General features: G+C 47.9%; 1 long non-coding RNA gene across 1 annotated transcript; it reads left to right on the top strand.

Annotated features, from left to right (window-relative positions):
• The first annotated feature begins 8,232 nt into the window (after positions 1-8,232).
• Positions 8,233-8,681, top strand: LOC119967440. The gene is made up of 3 exons (XR_005460985.1): positions 8,233-8,319; positions 8,407-8,525; positions 8,598-8,681. It is a non-coding gene; the product is annotated as an uncharacterized LOC119967440 (long non-coding RNA).
• The last annotated feature ends 12,864 nt before the right edge of the window (positions 8,682-21,545 follow it).

Here is a 21,545-nt window from a genome sequence, read left to right as displayed (position 1 = left end):
CCGCTCTTTCTTCTTGTTCCTGTGAGCTTGGTAGACTTTCATAGTCTGCTTGCAGTTGCTCAGGTACAGCGGGTTTACCTTCATGGTCTTGTTCATGCTTGGTGTCCGCCCGGGAGTGTTTGCTTGCATCCCTGTTGGCGTCTTTCATCACTCGCACTGTGGAGCCTGTCATCGCTCGCTCCGTGGAGTCTTCCTGTGCTCTCTGTGTGGCGTCGTCTTCGTCTTGGGTATTGCTGTCATCCAATGTATCGACGAGCTGCCATGGCACCATGGTGTTGGATTCATCCACCATGAGTAGAGTCGTGTTGAGCTTTGCAACGGTGTCGCTGATGCTGTGATCAGCATGTCCAAATAACTCCTCCATGTCTGAGTAGTATTCTTTGAAACCCATTTCATCTTCGTTGGCTTCTTCTACCACGAGTTGATTCGTGTTGAACTTTGCGACCGTGTCGCTGATGCTGTGATAAGCATATCCGACTGACTCAGCTGTGTCTGAGTAGTATTCTCCGAAAACCAAATCATCCTGGTTGGATTCTTCTACCACGAGTTGATTCGTGTTGAACTTTGCGACCGTGTCGCTGATGCTGTGATAAGCATATCCGACTGACCCAGTCAGGTCTGAGAGGTAATCGTCGAAAAACAAATCATCTTTTGTTGTTTCGGAATTCTTTTTGTTCGCTTCACTGTGTGTGGTGAAGGCAGCTTTTTCCAAGGTTTTGTGCAAGTTGTTTTTCACTGTTGGTTTAAGTTCAGGCGTTTTTCTGTGTTCTGAGGCAAGAAAATTTGGTTTTACCACTTTAAGTGTCTTGTTTTCAATTTTCGGGCATTTCCCTTTTAAGTGGGCGTGGTCAGGATTCTCAGACGTCATGACGTCACGCGTAGGAACGACTTGCACATGCGCAAATCGGCTTTCTTTCCTTGTGCGGTTCGGTGTCCATTGCGCATGCGCGGCTTGCGCATGCGCATGACGGTCCGCGACGAAGACTTTTTTTGACTGCGCATGCGCGGCTTGCGCATGCGCATAACGATCGGCGCCGCGATCTTTTGTAAACTGCGCATGCGCGACTTCCGGTTCCGGCGCATGCGCGACTTCCGGTTCCGGCGCATGCGCAGATGCGATTTGTAGTTCTTTGCTTACCATAGACTGCAAAATGTGCTCCGACGCCATTTTATCGCGGATTTCAGCGTTTTTTCTTTCTAAAAGTTGTAAGTTACCTTTTCTTTCCGATCTGGACTGGATTTCAGCGTTTTGGCTTTGTGAAAAATTCATGTTATTTCTTCTTTTTGATCTGTACTGTGCATTCGCGATTTCCTGATCTTTTTGTGATTTTTTAAGTCTTGCATCACTCAGTCTCTGTGCAGGTTGGACTGTGAGCATGCCTTGCTGTTCAAATTTCTCACAGTACTCTTCAAATTTGTTTAGTAACGTTTGTAAGCTGTTCCTGTCTTCACCTTTTGAGTATTTAAATCCATTATACACTTTCCTATTGACAGGCCCTTCGATGAGAATTGCTATTTTAATTTTGTCTGAGGCTTCTGCTACATCATTAGCTATGAGATAAAAATCGAACATTTGTTTAAACCTTTTCCAGACATTTCTTACATTACCAGTCGTGTCCAGCTGAGGTGGGTATCCATGCCACATCCTCGAATTAGCGATGTCTTCCCCAGTCAAATGTCCAGTAGGAGATTTCCATGCCATTTTGTGCTTTCTGTATCTGCAGCTGAGTTGTCCTGTCGTAAGCGTCTGAAATCACTGCTGGTACCATGTGTTGTTCCTCGTGTCTTAATAAAGCTCGCAGTCTCAAATGTGGAGAAGATGCTTTATTGTGTGTTCGTTCAGTTTCCAGAGCTCGACCTAGAACTACCTTCCAGTGCTAACTACCAGCTTTGCTTGCTGTGTGTCCTGCTTACCAGCCCGCCTGCTGTGAAGTGTGTGTCCTCACTTCCTGTCCTGATCTATTTATATGGCTCTCCCGTGCTCCCTCTAGTGGTCGCTCAGTTGTGTTGCATCTGGTTAACTTGTGATCACCACATGGCCAACAATTTCGGCATGTCCCAAATCTTCTATTTCTTTTCTTTCTTTTTCCTCCTCCTTTCTACTGAATGACAGGATTGAGAAACCTCATCTTCACCTGTGGCTGTTGCTTTCTTCTTAGTCTTCTTTCGTTTCTTTTTATCCTCGTCCCAATCCTGCTCATTTTGCTCCTCCGATGACTCATTTACTGCCGAGTACTGTTCAACCTGAAACTCTTCCGATTCAACCACTATTTAGTTCTCCATCACCTTCACCCTCGACTTGCTTTGTGGGGAGAGACAGTTGGTTGAAGTTACAAATCCTGTCAGATCGGAATTATTGCTCCTACTTTTTTGGACAGCAGGAGCTGGTAATAATAGCGCTGTTGCAACTTACAGCTCCTCTAGCCCCATCTTTTGTTTCTTATCCAATTCCTGTCCCCCTTCAACTTGCACCATTGACCCTTTTCTCATTTTAGTCAGTTCTGCCTTCAAACCTATCACAGACTTTTGTCCTGTTCTCCCCTCCTCTCCCCACCACCTTAAAACTTGTTATATTCCTAATGTCTTCCAATTCCCAACAAAAGGTTACCAACCTGAAACATTGACTACGGGAACAATTCTCCCAAAACATTTCTAAGTGTGTCTCTGGTGGGAACCGAGGTCAATTCCTGCCGGGTTGTTTGGCGCAATGCAGATTGCAATCTACCTATTTGGAGGCTGGGGTGAGCTGCACCCTGATTGAGGGGCGAAGAGCTGAAGACGCCGGCAGGTCCGTCTCCTCCGAGATCGGGGCACAATTCATAAAGGAAGATCTGATCTCAGGAAAACTCTCAGCCCCCCACCCCGCCCCATTTCCAGTACCAGCACACCCCCCCCCCCCCCCCCCCCCCCCCAGGTGAGCGGCAGCTCGCTATGGGGATGGCAAAATGCACCACCCCTTGTTAGAACTGCCAAGGTGCCAGGGCACTGCGTTGCCATGTTTCTGACCAGCTGAGGGCTACAATGGTCTCTGAACCCACCCCCAGCTGCGTGGTTATCACTTCATTTTTTAAAATTACTTGTTCAGAGTTACCGAGTGTGGACAGGGGAGAAACCCTAATCCAGCTCCTTGCCTGCTCCAAAAACCAATTCAAATTTAAATTGAATCCAATTCATGGTCCCCACAAGAGAGACAAACCAGATCTGAGCCAAGCGGCAGAGCAGATACTGCACTTGATCTTCGCCAAAAGCCTTCTGATCTCCATCACTCTGGCTTCACACTACGCCGGTGGGTGGGAGAAATCCAGGAGCCAGGAGAATGCAGCTTGCTTAAGCAAGATTTCTTTACATGTGCGAGGCATAGGTTACTGTAAGCACATTCAATCTTATGGAAGTTATAATTTGCCTTCTGTAATCTTTTCACTACATGGTCATGCAGAAACCTAAACAGCATTTTGTCTCCATTGCAGTGTTAATGTCAGCCTACGTGTGACAATAAAGATTTTATTACTATTCCTGCCAAACTGGACAAGTTCCCATTTTACCACATTACACTCCATCTGCCAATTGTTTTACCCACGCATCCAACCTGCCTATATCCCTTTACAAACTCTCTACCTCATCTTGACAACTTACTTTCCTTCTTATCTTGGTATCATCAGTAAATTTAGCTGACATTCATTTTGTCCCTACTTAGGAACATAGGAAGGCTTTCTAGTCAAAAGTGCCGAGAATGATTTGCTCTCACCAGCTCGGAGAGAGAGGAGGGTGAGGGGGAGGGGGAAGAACGATTCTCACCAGAGATGGGAGAAATTTCCATTCGAGATGTTCAAGGAGTATTCTCCTACCTAAACCTCAGAAACAGTGCGCATGACATCTGCATTTCATTAAGAATGTTCTCACTGAAACCTGCCACCTGCACCAGCCGCAACTGCAGCCACAGAGCAGGGCCAGAGGCTGTGAAGGTGTCTGTGGCCATGAACCCATGTCAGCTCCTTCCAGATTGGAGATGGAGATATTTGTAACATCTCACAATTTGCTATCACTTGTTTTGTAAGGAAGGTCACTGACACTCTTATTCATTGAGTCACAGAGTTTTACAACACAGAAAGAGGCCCTTCGGCCCTTCGGCCCCTCGTGACAGTGCTGGCCATCAAGCACATTCAAGCACCAATCTATTCTAATCCCATCTTCCAGTACTTGGTCCTCAGCCTTGTACACTATGGCTCATCTAAATGCTTCTTAAATGTTGAGTGTTCTCGCCTCTATCACCCTTTCAGTCAGTGAGACCCACAATCCCAACATCCTCTGGATGAAAAGGTTTTCCCTCAAATCCCTCCAAAACTCCTGATCCATAAATCTATGCCCCTGGTTGGACTCTACTGAGGGGAAAGGCTTCTTCCTATCTACCTTCTGTCCTTCATAATTGTGTTCACCTCAACCACGTCCACTCTCAGCCTTCTCTGCTCTAAGAAATCCCAGCCTAACAAGACTCAGAAAACATACTTAACTCTGTAAACAGAGGCATTGACAAAAACAAGGCAATCATGCAAAATCTTCACAAATCACCGGTTAGGCCTCAGGCATATTGAAAGAAATTCTGGTCAACACATGTTTGGAAGGATATGAAGACATTGGTAAGTTTACCAGGATGATACCTATCTTGGTGCCAACAGTAAAGTTAGCTAACATACATTTTGTCCCTACTTAGGAACATAGGGGATCTCAGTTGTGTGGACTGTAAAGAATGTAAGAATTTCAGATATATTATATGTGTTTGATGCAGTAAGGGGTAAACGCCTGGGATAGTGTGTGACTGCTGCAGTTACGGTTTTAAGAATCCTCATTTGAAAGTCAGCTAAGGGGTGCGATTCTCCGCAACGGCTGACGCCGGAGTGAAACCCGGAGTGTTTCACTCCGGCGTCGGAGGCCGCTCCTCGCCCCCTATTCTCCCCCCCCCACGGGGGGCTAGGAACGGCGTTGCGAGAAACTCGGCCGCCGGGCCTTGACGCTTGCGTCAAAGCGGGGCGCCGAGAATGACGCGGCCGATGACGCCTAAGTGACGCCAGCCGCGCATAAGCAGGTTGGCCGGCTCCAACCCGCGCATGGGTGGTTGCCGTCTTCCCCTCCGCTGCCCCGCAAGACGTGGCGGCTTGATCTTGCGGGGCGGCGAAGGGGAAAGAGTGCATCTCTTAGAGACGCCGGCCCAACGATCGGTGGGCACCGATCGCGGGCCAGTCCCCTCACGAGCACGCCCATGGTGCTCGATCCTCTATCCGCCCCCAACAGGCCCCACACTTACCTGTCGCGCGATGTTCACGCCGGCAGTGACCAGGTGTGGTTGCTGCCGCCATGAACCCGTCAGGGTCGTCAGGCCGCTCGGCCCATCCGGGCCGGAGAATCGCCCGTCGCTGGGAAAAACGGCGATCGGTGATTCTCCGAGTGGCGTGTCACAAAACGCGACACGCCATTTTGGGGGAGGGTGGGAAAATCGCGTGGGGTGCCAGGGCGTTATGGCGTGATTCACCTGGCCCTCCCGCGATTCTCCCACCCGCCGTGGGGAGTGGAGAATCGCGCCCAAATTATTTGGAGCCAGAGGTGCAATTAAATAGTTTTTAAAGTTTGGGTTAATGGAATGTTATTTTATATTCAGAGGGTTCCCTGGAGCGTAGATTCTTAGAGACACTGTGTTCAGCTTAGTGAGATGGTGTAGTTAATGGGAGCCAGGAGTTAAAGCAATCAGATGTTAAGGTTTTCAGTGTTAGCTTTTGGCTGGAAATTGAGCCGAGAAGGTTTCTGAAGAAATACAGTCAGAGATTCTGCATTATTCTGACAGGGTGTTAGGTCTCTTTCTTTCAAACAGTCTCAAAAGATCTCTCTTTCACAAAGTGGAGTATCCAAGACAACACTACATAGCAAATATTCCTGAGTGCTCACTGTAATTAAAAATGGATTATGAACTGAGATGGTTTTGTTGTTTGAGTGGGAATAAAGACTGCAGTTAAGGGTTATTGTGTCACTATATTAATTAGCATTGTTTAAGGGGTAATTGTAAGGGGTATTGTCTCTGTGTAGCACGGTAGCACAGTGGTTCGTACTGTTGCTTCACAGCGCCATGATCCCAGGTTCAATTCCCGGCTTGGGTCACGGTCTGCGCGCAGTCTGCACGGTCTCCCCGTGTCTGTCTGGGTTTCCTCCGGGTCCTCCGGTTTCCCCCCACATATAGTGAAAGACATGCTGTTAGGTAATTTGGACATTCTGAATTCTCCCTCTGTGTAGCTGAACAGGCGCCGGATTTTGGCGACTAGGGGCTTTTCACCGTGACTTCATTAACTTGCATTAAATAGGTTAATGTAAGCCAACTTGTGACAATAACAAAAATTATTATTATTATTTAGGCAGTGCCCCTATCAGGAGTGGCCCTTTTTAATTTGTCCCTGAGTTTGTTTCTTTTAGTATAACTAGTGAGTGTGGCAGCAAATTGCAGGTAATGTCAATCCTCAACTCTGGCTCTAAGCTTAGGCTGGAGATTGTTCCACACTCTTTATTCCAACACTTGGTGAGATGTCATCGATGTTGAGGAGGTACTGGTCAATTGAATTCAGAATAATCCCACTGAGGGTTCAGTTTCAGTCCAGTTTAATCCAATTGGGTTGGGTGTTTATGAACAGAATGAAATGGGAATTCAGATGGATTGGACCAAAGAGGAACTCCACACTTCCCATTTTCCCAGTCATTGGAATCAATGGGGCCCTGGATTGAAACTGTTCTATTTCCAGGCTCCATATTATTGTCAACTTGTGGCTCCTTTTCCTGTTAACTGAAGCTGTCCCTTTATTGAATCAATCCCCTGTTAATTGATCCTGGTCTTGAGCTAATGATCTCTCACTTTGTATAAATGGCTGGGGGTTGCTGAGCAACACTAATAACAAGATGAGGCCATACAGCCCCTCCAGCCTGTTCCCCATTCATTAAAATGAGGGCTGAACTTCCCACAACCTCCATGTCCCTGTCCTCCACATGATTCCTTAATGTCCAAAAATAAATCCATCTGTCCCGAATATCCTCTGACTGAACATTCCTAGTCACCCCCAGAGACTCTCCAGCTGGGGCCCAGTAGCCTCTTTGCACTGACCCAGCCAATCCCTGTGAGTTGTTTCAGATCAGTTCTTCATTCCTTAACCTGGTGTCTTTCAGATGTCTGGAGATTTCCTGATCTACACCACCCACCTGACCCACAGCCCAGAGTATCATGGATCTGTCATTGTGAGAACGAATGGAGCTGTCGTTCCCATCGAGTGTAGTTACTTTAGGTGAGAATCTTTATTGGATGCCCAATAAGATCCACAGCTGCTGGTGTTCTCTGAGGTTGTCCTAAAATGACTCTGCTGTCTTTCCAGGAAGGGCAATGTGAGCAGTAACCCCATCAGGCCTACCTGGATCCCATTCAGCTCCACCAGGTCTGGAGAAGGACAGCTTTCATTCTCTCTGCGCCTAATGAATGGTATGTATGGGCTGGTTTAGCTCACTTGGCTAAATCGCTGGCTTTTAAAGAAGACCAAGCAGGCCAGCAGCATGGTTCGATTCCCGTACCAGCCTCCATGGACAGGTGCCTGAATGTGGTGACTAGGGGCTTTTCACAGTAGCTTCATTGAAGCCTACTCGTGACAATAAGCTATTTTCATTTCATGTGATGGGGAGTGATTTCCTGTCTTCACTCACTGGGAATGACACCCACTGTCTCCAACCCTTGTCCTCTTGTTCTTCAGGTGACTGGCTTACAGAGCGCACTTCCATTGTCTACTACCTGGGTGACCTCATTCACATTGAGGCCTCTGTTTCAATGAGCAACCACATGCCCTTGAAGCTCTACATTGACCGCTGTGTAGCTACATTGAGCCCAGACAAGGACTCTACCCCGAGATACAGCATCATTGACTACAATGGGTAAGGAGCTCTCTGCTTTCTCCAGCTGCTCCCATCTCACTGGCTTCACTTGATTCACTTCATGTCCCTTAAATCTATCTTCAGTTGCCTCCTGGACAGCCAAGCTGAGGACTCTTTTTCAACCTTTGTGTTGCCAAGTGGCGAGCGGGAGGTGGACGAGCTCCGGTTTGACCTGGATGCATTCTGTTTCTTTGGAGATGACCGTTCATTGGTAAGAGGAAACTGATCATTGGGGTCTGTGTTGGGAGGGAGGCATTAAATAACAACGTGTTGATGTTTCCCTCCAGATTTCATCACCTGTCACCTGAAAGTAGCTCCAGTGGATCGGAGAGATTCCACGAACAAAGCTTGTACTTTCCAGAAGATGCAGAATATGTAAGCCCTCTCCCGTGCTCTCTCTCTGAGCTTTTGTGAAGAAGTGATGCACAACCTAGTTGGTTGACTGATTTTTGTCTTGCTTAGCTGGACCCCATTGGAGGAATCGAGCATTGATATTTGTGCCTGTTGCCGTGTGGGTAACTGTGTCACAAGGGAGCTTCGATTTGGATCCAGAGGAAGGAGAGATCTTGTAGCTGAAGCTGGTAGGACATTGATCCTCTAGATGGTGGATGTTTCCCCTTTCCCTTCTCTAACTGGAATGTTTGATATTGCAGAGAGTGAAGTTGGATTGAAGTGGGAGGCTGAGGCCTCACTTGGACCCCTGATCATTCTGATACTGATGTGACCAACCTGGCAACAGACTCCCTGAATGAGGGAAGGATGCAGGAGAGGTCTCCAGGTGGTGAGTTGGCTGACTGCTGGTTTCCATTTTCCTCTGTGTTTCCTTCACTAACCATTGGTTTCTCATTGGTTTGTAGGTGTGGAGTCTGAGGTGATTCTGATTGCGACCCTGACTGTGACGGCTGTCTCTCTGAACTCTGCTTCATTGATCCTGTACAAGAAACTCAATCAAACAGTGTTCACCCAGTGATCAAATCAAATTATATCAATAAAGCAGTGATTTCTTGTGTCTGGGAGCTGATTGGCTGGGGTTTGTGCACACAAAAGTTCCAAGAACCATATCACCTCCTCCTCCTCCTTGAATTGTTCTTCTAATTGAGGGTAGTTTTTATGGGGGCTGTTAATTTTCTGTCTGTGTCAGTCCCCTTCTTCTCCCCCACCCAGTGTGGGGGGAGTGGGTGGTGGGTGTGTGCAGGCCTGGGACCTCCTTGGGTATGGGTCAAACATCAAAGGAGACATCTTGTTTTGAGCAGGCTTGATGCTGATTGGCGAGAATGAAGACTGGGGCATAAGAGCTAAGTTTGAATCTTCCTGTGTTAAAGATTGAGGCAGATCTGAGGCATTGAAGGATTTGGTTGGGTGGGTCTGCAGAAATAATCCCCTCATAGGGCATTGGGGGAATTAAGAATAAGAGCAACTGAACTAGTCCATTGCAGCGGGGGCAAGATGAGCTTGGACTGAGCCTGAAGAGATTGAGGAACAGGGAGTCCGAGGGATTGTTGTGACCTGGTTCAATTCCCAGCTTGGGTTGCTGTCTCTGCAGTCTACACATTCTCCCTGTGTCCTGTGTGGGTTTCCTCCCGGTGCTCGTTTGGGTAGAATGCTCTTTCAGGAGCCAGTGTAGACGTGGGGCTGAATGGCCTTCTGCACTGTAAATTCTATGATGCACTGATTTGAAAGTCATTTTAATACTATACCATAATCCCTATTTTGTGTGGAATTATTCTTGGAGTGAGGTATCCTTCCCCCTCAGTCGGACAAAATTAAAATAAAATATTGGTCTTTCTGTCCACTGTATGGGAATCCTATTTTCATGTTCGGAAAGCAATGCCACAAAACGATAGATTAGTAAATAGAAATGCCAATACTGGATTAGCAAATAGAAATGCCACAAAACCATAGATGAGCAAGCAAATAGAAATGCCAAAGTTAATTCTGGACTTCATGTTCAGATGCAAGCAATAGTACAAAACCCAGTCTTTGGACTGTGTGAGGAAACCTGAAGACCTGGAGACTCTGCACAGATAGTGACCCAAGGTGGGGATTGAACCCGGGACCCTGGTGATGTGAGACAACAGTGCTAACTACTGTGCTGCCCTTGATATGGATTCTGTACATCTGAGTTCTTGAATAAATCTTCTGAGCTAAGATCAGCTATCCGGGTACATGCCAGGGACTGAATGCGAATGAACCCACTCTGGGCTAGATCAATACCAGACTGGGCTGAGGATTTGATCATCAAATTTGTCTTGAGGGGAGCAACCCACCAGAATAGAAACTTGCCTCTTTCACTAGTTTCAGCAATGATTAACCATCAATGGCAGTTGGTATAAATTAGTGACAGGCAAAGCAATCTAAACTGTACATGATTTATTGTGTTATGTGCCAGGGTTTAGTTCACCTGACCCACAACTTTTAATAGATTGTGGTATGGGGAGCACACGGCCCACTCTACAGGTGTGGGACAGCAGAAATGGAAAAGTATTTTTTAAAGCAAAACAATATTCTATGAACTCAAGTGAACATCTGAGCAACCATTAATTCAAATGCAACCCCAAAGAATGCAACACTTAAGTAATCCTTTGAGCTTTTCTTCCAACATCCATACCAGAACCACATCAGGTTAAAGTCACTACTGTTATTAGTTTTAATTCACCAGGATCAATTTACAGTCTTTAGATTACAGAGAAACTCATGCACCTTCTGGCTGTGACTGCAGCTATCCAGCTCCGAAAACAAAACTAAAACACACCCTGCAGCAAACAACCTAAAACAAAAGTCGACAGCTGACAGACAGCTCAGCTCCACCCACTCTCTGACATCATTACAGTGGTAAACACCCTTTTCTTAAAGGTACTCTCACTACAGATATTTATATAAATATCCATTTTTAAAGGCACTCTCACATGACACCTCCTCCCACACCCAAGAAAAAAAAAACCATCAACATCAAGATGGTTTCATTTTTCACCATTTTACTATTCTTTAAGAAATGCACACAGTAAATATAATTTTTTTGTTTAAAAAAAAACAACAGACGTAAACAGGTATAATAATATAGTCCATTTTTTTTTCGTTCTTTCTCCTCCAAGTGAAACTGCTTCCGTTCATCACATTAGTGACAAAGCATTGGCTATCACGTTTTCTCGTCCCACCACATGTACTATTTTTAAATGAAATGGCTGCAACAATAAACTCCAGTGAAACAGCCTTGCATTGTTATTCCGGAATCGCTCCAAAAACGTCACAGATTATGATCAGTATATATAACGGTGTCAGGTGGATTGCTGGTCACAAACATGAAAATGTTGCAAAGCCAGCACCAAACTCAAAGTCTACTTCTCAATCGTGGAACACTTTTGCTGGTGAGAATTCAATTTCTTTGAAAAATAGCCATTAGGCTGCTCTAGCCCTTCGTCATTGTCCTGTAGAAGCACCGCACCTACAACCACATTGCTTGCATCAACCGCCACTTTGAATGGTTTTGTGTAGTTTGGGATGGCTAACGTAGGAGCAGTGGTTAACACAACCTTCAGGCCGTCAAATAACTTTTGTTTTCACATGCCGTGAGACCATTCGACCCTGTCTGCTTGTATGGCCAAGGAAAGTGACAGGGTAATTTCCAAATTCAATTTTGGCTAGGTTTATCACCAAACCCGCCTCCTGAAGTCAATCAAATAATTCCATCAGATGTCTGGCTGAAAATCACCAGATCGTCGATGTATTCCCTGCAGTTGGGTAATCCTGAAACAACTTTGTTAGTTTACCGTTGAAATGTGGCTGGGGTGTTTTTCATGCCAAATGGCATAACTTTGAATTGGTATATACCATCTGAAGTCACAAAAGCTGAAATCTCCTTCGCCCTTTTGGAAAAAGGTACTTGCCAGTAACCTTTAAGTCAATCCAGTTTGAAAATAAATGCTGATTGTCCCACTTTTTCAATGCAATCCTCCAAATGTGGGGTAGGATAAGAGTCCGTTCTTGTAACTGTATTAACCTTTCTATAGTCCACACACAACCGTTGGTTTAGGTACCATAACTATGGGTGAGCTCCATTGGCTGCGACCCACTTCAATTATGCCATTTTTAAGCATACTCTCAATCTCTTTGTTGATCTGTGCCAAATTTAAAGGGTTAAGTCTGTATTGATGTTGTTTGATTGGAACAACATTTCCCACATCTACATCATGTATAGCCACTTTAGTACTTCCCAATTTATCTCCACAAACTTGCCCATGTGATATCAATAACTCCTTCAGGTCAGTCCATTTTTTCTCTGGAAGGTAACTCAACAATTTATCCCAATTTTTAAGAACATACTCATTTTCCAATTTAATTTGAGTTATGTCAAATTCACAATCATCTGGATTTGGTTTGTCACTGAGTTAGAATCATTAAAACCTCCTCCTATTTCTCCTTCCCTTTCAAAGTACCTTTTAAGCATATACACATGACACTCGGTAAGTCTTCCTTCGATCTGGTGTTTTTACCACATAATTCACCTCACTTAATTTCCTTTCAATCTGATAAGGTCCACAAGACGTAGCTTTTAAAGGCTCACTTACCACTGGTAACAATATTAAAACTTTATCTCCACTGTCAAAACTACGAACTTTGGATTTCTTGTCCGCTACCCGTTTCATCTCATTTTGTGCAACTTTTAAATGTTGTCCAGCCAATTCACCAGCTATATTTAATCGTTACCTAAAATTTGACACGTAATCCAATAATGTAATTTCTGATTTCTCAGTCACCAATTTTTCCTTAATCAATTTAAGCGGTCCTTTTACCTCATGACCAAAAATTAGTTCAAAAGGACTGAATTTGGTTGACTCATTAGGTGCATCCCTAATTGCAAACAGTACGACTGGAATTACTTTATCCCAATCCTCTGGATAATCTTGACAATATGTCCTCAACATTGTCTTTAATGTCTAATGCTACCTTTCTAATGCTCCCTCTGATTCTGGATGGTACACAGTTGATTTACATTGTTTAATTCCTGAGTTATCCATAACATCTTTGAATAACCTTGAGGTAAAATTTGATCCTTGATCTGATTGTATTTCTGTGCGTAGTCCATATCTAGTAAAGAATTTAAGTAACTCCTCCACAATCTTTTTAGCTGTAATTTTACGTACCTGAATGGCCTCTTGAAACCTAGTAGATACATCCATTATAGTCAAAAGATATTGATTCCCACTTTTTGTTTTAGGAAGCGGTCCTACACAATCAATTAGGACCCTTGTAAAAAGTTCCTCAAATACTGGAATGGGTATTAAGGGCGCTGGTTTTATCACTGCTTGAGGTTTCCCTATCATTTGACATGTGTGACATGATTGACAAAATTTAACTACATCTTTATGTAGTCCAGGCCAATAAAAATGTGTTTGTATTTTAGCTTGAGTTTTCCTTATTCCCAAATGACCTCCCACTGGTACCTCATGTGCAACTCGCAACACTTCCTTTCTATACCCTACCGGCAATACTACTTGATGAACTTCTGCTCATTTTTCATCTGCCTGCATATGTAAAGGTCTCCATTTCCTCATCAAGACAACACTTTTACGGTAATAACATTCTGGTATACACTCAGATTTGTCTTCTGTATATGCTTTCTGATACATCCGTTTTATTTCTATATCCTTTTGTTGTAACACCGCCAATTTTCCTGAACTAAAAATATCTGCCTCATCCTCCATCTGTTCTTGTTCTTTTTCAACCATCTGGCCAAAAATCTTTTCTGATAATTGCACTTCAACTTCATCTTCACTCTTTGACTTCTCCTCTTCTCTTAACCAGTAACTTTGTGACCTTGTTACTGCACAATCCAGAAAAATACCAGGATATTCGTCCTTCAACACTTCAGTTATCTGATTTTCCACTGGTTTATCAACCACAGTAGGCATCACTCCCACCTGCGATCCAGCTGTGTCATTACCCAAGATAAACTGTATTCCTGGACAAGATAGTTTCTCTATTACTTCTACTACCACTTCACCTCTCTTCACTGGACTTTCCAACCTTACATTATATAATTCAACACTACTCTTCTCACCCTGAATTCCACAGATTACCACCTTTTCTGGCACGATTCTTCCCAAACTACATAACTCCTCATCTCTTACCATTAAAGATTGACCAGCTCCCATATCTCTGAAAATTGTGACTTCTTTACCTGCTCATCTTGATACACATGAGTAAACTTTACCCACGCAATAAATTCTTTAAAGAGATCTGACACCTTCTTGTCAATCACCTCTTGATCAGGCTGTACAATCTTTTGCACCTCCTTCGCTTCACTTGGGCTTTCCTTTACCACTTAAGAAAAAAACACTGTCTTATCCTGTTTTACACATCAGCTTTCCCAGTGCTTTTCTTCAACCACCAACACTGTGACTTTACATGCCCTAGTTTATTACAGTGAAAACATTTGAAACGTTTCATTTCTTTTCCACCCTCCTGGATTTCTTTTTTAATCTGAGGCACACTCTCCTTGTTCTCTCCCATCAGATCACCTTTACCTTTTCCACTTGAGTATTTCTCATGTCCCCAGTTTCTATCCTTCACAGGCTGAAACTGATGTTGTAAACCAAGCTTTGATTTATGAACTAATTCATAATCATCTGTCGTTTCTGCTGCTAACCTTGCAGTTTTAACTCTCTGCTCTTCCACATGAGTTCTCACTACATCAGGAATTGAATTTTTAAACTCCTCCTGAAGCATAATTTCTCTGAGAGTTTCATACATTTGACCTATTTTCAAAGCCCTTATCTACCTATCAAAATTACTCTGTTTATAGAACATAGAACAAAGAAAAGTACAGCACAGAACAGGCCCTTCGGCCCTCGATGTTGTGCCGAGCCATGATCACCCTACTCAAACCCACGTATCCACCCTATACCCGTAACCCAACAACCCCCCCCCCCCCTCTTAACCTTACTTTTAGGACACTACGGGCAATTTAGCATGGCCAATCCACCTAACCCGCACGTCTTTGGACTGTGGGAGGAAACCGGAGCACCCGGAGGAAACCCACGCACACACGGGGGGGACATGCAGACTCCGCACAGACAGTGACCCAGCCGGGAATCGAACCTGGGACCCTGGAGCTGTGAAGCATTTATGCTAACCACCATGCTACCGTGCTTTGAAAGGAATGATCCTTTCAAACTCCATGTAAGTTTGACCAAATTCTTTCCTTAAATTTCTAAACCTTTGTCTGTAAGCTTCAGGCACTAGTTCATACGCACCTAAGATGGAATTTTTCACCTCCTCATACGTCCCATATACCTCCTCCGGTAGTGATGCAAACACTTCACTAGCCCTACCTACCAGCTTTGTTTGAATCAGTAATACACACATGCCCTGTAGCCATTTCATTTGTTTAGCAACCTTCTCAAATTAAATGAAAAAGGCTTCTACCTCCTTCTCATCAAACCTTGGCACTGTATGGACATCACCAAGCATCACTATCATCCAACTGTATGTTTCCCTTTACATCTGCTAATTTTAACTGACTGTCATGTTTCATGGCCATTTTCTGAAATTCAAACTCTCTCGATTTATCTTTTTCCCTGATCTGTATCTCCCTTTCTCTTTCTTATTGTTCTGCTAGGGCTATTCTTTCTTTTCTCCTTTCTACTATCTCCTTTTCTTTTTCCACCCTCTCTCTTTCTTTTTCCTCTCTATCTCTTTCGTATTCAAGCTGCTTTAATTCTTTCTCATGTTCCATTTGTTTAAGTTGTAACTGGATTTTTGCCATTTCCAATGAGTCAAACTGTATCTCAGGCAAATTTAAATGCTTAGCCACCTCCATAACCCATCTTTTCGCATTTTGTCAGTGTTGCTCGTTCTGGGTGAGTATGCTTAACACTCAATTTCAGGACTCCACCCTTTAAACCCCCCCCCCCCCCCCAACCGTTAGGCGATCCATTCATACCCGCCCTTCATCCACCCTCAGGCCCAAACCTTGGCAGTGCCACCCTGGCACCTGAGTGTCCTGCCACTGCCAAGTTGTCTGGGTGCCAGAGGGAGAGCCAGGGTGGACCAGTGCTAAACGGTACCATGGCAACGTCTCCCAGGCGAGGCTGCCAGTTCCCGGACCTCGGGGGAATTGGGCGCGACATATTTAAATGAGCCGAATGGACCATTTGAGATGTATATCTGGATGCCGCCCAGTGAGGGCGAGATCCAGATTGTGACGTCTCACGAGATCTCGCGAGGCGTTCCGAGCGGCGCAAATCTAGCGAGAGGCCTCGTCCCAGGTTTAATGGCCTTGTCACGTCACCGGGTCGGGCGCTACGAGGCCGTTTGATCGTAGCCTCTATTGTCAATACCCACAAATAAACATACTCTTTTTATTTTGTGCATTTATAAGAACATTTTTTTAACATGCTTTTAATCACTTTCCTCACTTCAAGTATTCCATCCTCCATTACCAAGCTCACTGCTTAAATTTAATTCCAACAGTCGCTGTCAGACTACAACACCCTTAATTTAGAGGAATAATTAAGTACTCTGAAATTAGTAATAAAGTAAGTAATTTGGATAGTTTTCAATTAAAAATGTGGCCAACTATTTAGGCATGCCCCAAATCTTCTATTTCTTTTCCCTCCTCCTTTCCATTGAATGACAGGATTGAGAAACCTCATGTTCATCCATGGCAAATTACTCCTGCATCGTAATAGAACTAGTCACAGTATTTATTTCCTCTGTGGCACTGGTGGCCTTTGGGTCATCAACAGGCACTAAACAGGCATCGTTCTGAAAAACATGAACATACGGCATTAAACATACTTGTGCTGGAGACAAAATGCTGTTTAAGTTTCTGCATGACCATGTAGTGAAAAGATTACAGAAGGCAAATTATAACTTCCACAAGATTCAATGTGCTTACAGCAACCTATGCCTGGCACATGTAAAGAAATCTTGCTCAAGCATCAGTCTGTTATTTGTAATTAGTTAAGTCAGCAATGTTGAACAAGTTCAGTTATTAAATGTACAACATGAACAGAAACTTCTGGAAATATTTGGGCAACACTGGATGAGAAACAGCGGGGCAATTCACCAGCCGCATTGCTCCCAGTGCAAATTCCGCGAAGTCGGGAAAATCCCGGGAGAGGCCCGGGGCGGGATTCTCCGATAATCTGTGCGATGGACAAAACTCGGCGCCAAAAATGGCGCGAGTCCCTCAGCCGTTCAGCTCCCCGAAAGTGACCGGCGACAGTGCCACTAGAAGGTTAATGACCTTGTTAGAACATCCAGGGTGAGTAGCACCCCCCCCCCCCCCCACCTCCCCCACCTCCGATGTGCAGCACACCACTAGGTGCAACTGACATGGCTGCACCAACTATGCAGCCTGCAGTGGCAGGTTGGGTTGCTCACCTCTGCCACTGTACACACAACCGCTGGCCTGCATGTATATCTCTGCCGAATACTGTTGCCCTTTATCCCTGCCACTCAGCCCCCCCCCCCCCCCCCACAGGAGAAGCGCGCACACGCGCGAGCGTGGGAGGACCGGAGGGGGTCCAGCTGATGAGAGACCAATAACTGTTTATGAGGCGAAGGCCCTGGGACTCGCAGGCGGATCCAAGGACCGGAGGTTGCGGATGCAGAGGTCGGGCGCGCACCACCAAGTGAGAAACACCACGGCCTGCCCCCCTTTTCCCCTTCCCCCATATCCCCCTTCCCCCATAACCCCCATATCCCCCTTCCCTCATATTCATTTCCCCCATCCCCCTTCCCCATATCACCCTTCCCCCATACCCCCTATATTCCCCTTCCCCATAACCCCTTCCCCATATCCCCTTTCCCCCATACCCCCCATATTCCCCTTTCCCCATATTCCCCTTCCCCATATCCCCATATCCCCTTCCCCATATCCCTATAATCCCCCTTCCCCCATATCCCCCTTCCCCCATATCCCCCATATCCCCCTCCCCATATCCACCATATCCCCTTCCCCTATATTCCCCTTCCCCCATAACCCCTTCCCCATATCCCCATCCCCATACCCCCATATTCCCCTTCCCCCATAACCCCTTCCTCCATATCCCCATATTCCCCTTCCCCCATATCCCCATATCCCCTTCCCCATATCCCTATATCCCCCTTCCCCCATATCCCCCATATCCCCCCGCCCCCATGTACTCCATATCCCCCTTCCCCCATATCCCCCTTCCCCCATATCCCCCATATCCCCCCTCCCCATATCCACCATATCCCCCTTCCCCCATATTCCTCTTTCCCCCATATCCCCCTTCCCCATCGCCCCTTCCCCCATAACCCCCATATCCCCCTTCCCCATACCCCCATATTCCCCTTCCCCATATCCCCCATATCCCCTTCCCCCATATCCCCATATCCCCTTCCCTCATATCCCCCATTTCCCGCCTATCCCCCTTCCCCCGTATCCCCCAATCCCCCTTCCGCCATACCCCCCATATTCCCTTTCCCCCATATCCCCATAACCCCTTTCCCCATATCCCCTTCCAGCATATCCCCCATATCCCTCATCCCCCATATCCCCCCCCCCCATATGGCCCTTCCGCCATAATCCCCATATCCCCCTTCCCCATATCCCCCTTCCCCATATCCCCTTCCCCATATACCCCATATCCCCTTCCCCATATCCCCCATATCCCCCTTCCCCATATCCCCTTCCCCATATCCCCCATATCCCCCTTCCCCCATATCCCTTCCCCATATACCCCATATCTCCTTCCCCCATATCCCCCTTCTGCCATATCCCCCATATCCCCTTCCCCATATCCCCATATCCCCCTTCCCCATATCCCCTTTCCCCATATCCCCCTTTCCCCATATCCCCCTTTCCCCCATATCCCCCTTCCCCCCATATCCCCTTCCCCATACCCCCTTCCCTATATCCCCCTTCCCCCATATTCCTCTTTCCCCCATATCCCCCTTCCCCATCGCCCCTTCCCCCATATCCCCCATATCCCCCTTCCCCCTACCCCCTATCCCCTTCCCCATATCCCCATATCCCTTCCCCCATATCCCCATATCCCCTTCCCTCATCCCCCATTCCCTTCCCCCTATCCCCCTATCCCCCTTCCCCGTATCCCCCAATCCCCCTTCCGCCATACCCCCCATATTCCCTTTCCCCCATATCCCCATAACCCCTTTCCCCATATCCCCTTCCAGCATATCCCCCATATCCCTCATCCCCCATATCCCCCCATATCCCTTCCCCATATCCCCCATCCCCTTCCCCATATCCCCCTTCCCCATATCCCCTTCCCCTATCCCCTATCCCCTTCCCCCATATCCCCCATATCCCCCTTCCCCCCCATATCCCCTTCCCCATATCCCCCTATCCCCCTTCCCCCATATCCCCTTCCCCATATACCCCATATCCCTTCCCCCATATCCCCCTTCCCCCTTATCCCCCTTCCCCCATATCCCCCTTCCCCCTTATCCCCTTCCCCCTTATCCCCCCTTCCCCCATATCCCCCTTCCCCCTTATCCCCCTTCCCCATATCCCCTTCCCCCTTATCCCCCTTCCCCATATCCTCCTTCCCCTTTATCCCCCTTCCCCCATATCCCCCCTTCCCCCTTATCCCCTTCCCCCATATCCCCCCTTCCCCCTTATCCCCCTTCCCCCATATCCCCCTTCCCCCTTATCCCCCTTCCCCCCATATCCCCCTTCCCCCCTTATCCCCCTTCCCCCATATCCCCCTTCCCCATTATCCCCCTTCCCCCATATCCCCCTTCCCCCATATCCCCCTTATCCCCCTTCCCCCTTATCCCCCTTCCCCCTTATCCCCCTTCCCCCATATCCCCCTTCCCCCATATCCCCTGATCACCGCCTGTGTATGCTGTATTGTGTATTGCAGGACCAAATGACGAGGCACCCGTCCCCGAGGATGCCGACTGCCCCCAGGACGATCCAGGACGGCCACGGGACAGGGAGCGACCCGGCCCAGCAGGCATTCCACACCCACAGGACGTCCCAGGGTGGCCACGAAACAGGGACAGACCCGGAGCACCAGGGAGACAACGCCCCCGTCGAGTGCGAGTGCGGCGACGCAGGCGGGCAAGGCGCAGCGACGAGGGGGGGCAGCCATAGGCCCCCTTTGCAGCTAAGCCAGGACACCCCTACCCAGGACACCCCTCCCCAGTGCACCACTACCCAGGACACCCCAACCAGGACGCTGCTACCCAGGACATCCCTACCCAGGACAGCCCTACCCAGGACACCCTTACCCAGGACACCCCAACCAGGACGCTGCTACCCAGGACACTGACACACAGGGGACGGGTGGACAGGAGCCACCACCCCAGGGGACCATGGACTTTGGGTCGGATGATGATCACAACACAACGCCACTGTTGTCTCCAACACCCTCCGCCATCGCAGAGACACTCACCTCGGTTGGGCTCTTTAGTGATGAGGCTTCTGGTACACTCACTGGTGCGCACAACACAGCCGTACCGGCACAGCAGGTGGAGGTAGGAGCAGCAGAGGGGCCGGGAGGTCGGAGGGCATCCCGGCACAAGCAAACATCTGCCGCCCAGAAGGGTCCCGGGTTCCTGGAGTTACCCCACCCACCCATAAACCCGATGCAGTCACGGACCCAGGGCGATCGAAGGGGGTGACGACCAGCTTGCGGCAGCTGCAGACGCAGGTGGAGGAGTGCACCCGCGTCCAGGAGCTGGCAGTGGTGCCCGTCATGTGTGCCACCCAGACCGAAACCGTAAGGGTTGCGTCCGAGGTGGAGGCAATGGGGGTGATGGTGTCAGGCATGGGGAGCAGTCTGCAAGGCCTGGGGCTTTCCGTGCAGGCGGCATCTGTGGCCCTGGACATGGCTGCCCTCTCACAGGAAGCCATTAGCCAGAGCCAGTGGCAGATGGGAGAGGCGCTCAACGCCATGGCTCAGTCTCTGCAGGCCATGGCCCAGTCTCAGCAGGCCATGGCCCAGTCTCTGCAGGCAATGGCCCAGTCTCAGCAGGCCATGGCCCAGTCTCTGCAGGCAATGGCCCAGTCTCTGCAGGCCATGGCCCAGTCTCTGTAGGCCATGGCCCAGTCTCTGCAGGCAGTGGCCCAGTCTCAGCAGGCCATCGCTGAGGGTATCAGTGCCATTGCCCAGGTGTTGTCGGCGTCGCCAGACACAGACAGGGATGGCCAACGCCCTGAGCTCATGGCTGCAAACCTGCAGAACCTTGTTGATACCAGGGTGGGCCTCCAGGACTGGCAACGCCAGTTGTCAGGGGGGCGTCGGATGGTCGGTCCGTTCGCATCCCTGACCCATGTAGAGGCTCGGGGGCCATTGGCACCCCGAGGGAGGAGAAGGTGCTGAGGCCCATTCCGGGTCCCCCTGTAGGGGAGGTTCTGGAACACCGCAACACCTCAGACTCCCCCCTTTCCGTTCCAGGTGCATCTGGTGGGCAACGGGCAGGGCAGGCTGGCAGCTCGTCATCCCAGTCGCCCGTGCCGCAGCCTGGCCCATCGAGGCCGGGCTGCCCCAGGAAACACCGCCAAAGGGATCCCGAGTCACAGGGCAGGAATGACAGGAGTCTCTGCTGTACCGTCTGAGGAACCAGCTAGACGTAGTCAAAGGGCCCGTAAGGCCAAACAA

This window comes from Scyliorhinus canicula, chromosome 6 (assembly GCF_902713615.1).
Source record: "Scyliorhinus canicula chromosome 6, sScyCan1.1, whole genome shotgun sequence".
Classification (NCBI taxonomy): domain Eukaryota; kingdom Metazoa; phylum Chordata; class Chondrichthyes; order Carcharhiniformes; family Scyliorhinidae; genus Scyliorhinus; species Scyliorhinus canicula.
Note: the sequence above shows the minus strand (reverse complement) of the source record. Positions and strands in the feature narration are given on the sequence as shown.